The following is an 844-nucleotide window of genomic DNA, read 5'->3' as shown; positions in this document are numbered from 1 at the left end:
AGTGGCGTTAATGTTTCCTGGTGTCAACCTGTATTATTTCAGTAGAAATTGAAATGAGGATGCATCTTGCTGCCTTTCCAATGAAGCAAGTTTAATTTAGTAATAGGTGAAAAACGATCCCTACAAAGGTGTTAATCAGAGACTTGGCTTTGTGGACACTTTTCAGAGAACAAATTTGTTAGCATAAAAATAAAGCCAGAAAATGAAGAGCTGTTTAATCACTCAATTGGATTTTTTTTGCCAGCATATTTCTTTTTCTCTGCAACCCACTGCTAAATTGTGCTTCCTATCTGTTTTTATAAAATCACTGAATCAAATCTAACTCTGATTACATCAGAGAAGGCCAGGTACCCTACACCATAACAGGGGGTTTGAAATTTTGACTTGTCTACTTAAAGATCACCAAAATCTGATAACAATGTCAATTACGTCCCTGGGTGGGATTGAACCACCAACCTTTTGGTTAGTAGCCAGACACACTAACCGATTGCGCCACAGAGACACTTTGTAAAAAGTACATCCTGACAAAGGCTAATAAGCATACATCTAGAACGTTTCCTAGAAAAACTTTAAAAAGTCAATAATCTGGAGAGTTTTTGTAAGATGTTTCTCCCATCAACCAACCAAGAAACACATTGGTACTTTCCCATGATGAGTGAGTGCTTCAGGATCTCTTGCACTTACATGTGCAGCAGAGTACTGCAATGGAAGCATGCTGGGCCCATAACCCAGAGGTAGGCAGATTGAAACTATCCTTTGCTATATGCATTTTTTTTGTTAATTTAAGTAATCAAAACTGGGATTGATATTTTTGCTCTTTTATTTTTACTTAAAGTACAATAAC

At 36.8% G+C, this 844-nt stretch overlaps 1 non-coding gene across 1 annotated transcript; it reads right to left on the bottom strand.

The window, feature by feature from the left end:
* Nucleotides 1-428: 428 nt before the first annotated feature.
* Nucleotides 429-502, bottom strand: TRNAS-ACU (transfer RNA serine (anticodon ACU)). The gene has a single exon. It is a non-coding gene; the product is annotated as a tRNA-Ser (tRNA).
* Nucleotides 503-844: the final 342 nt, after the last annotated feature.

Source organism: Pseudophryne corroboree, chromosome 3 (genome assembly GCF_028390025.1).
Source record: "Pseudophryne corroboree isolate aPseCor3 chromosome 3, aPseCor3.hap2, whole genome shotgun sequence".
Taxonomy (NCBI): domain Eukaryota; kingdom Metazoa; phylum Chordata; class Amphibia; order Anura; family Myobatrachidae; genus Pseudophryne; species Pseudophryne corroboree.
This window is presented reverse-complemented; position numbering and strand designations above follow the sequence as displayed.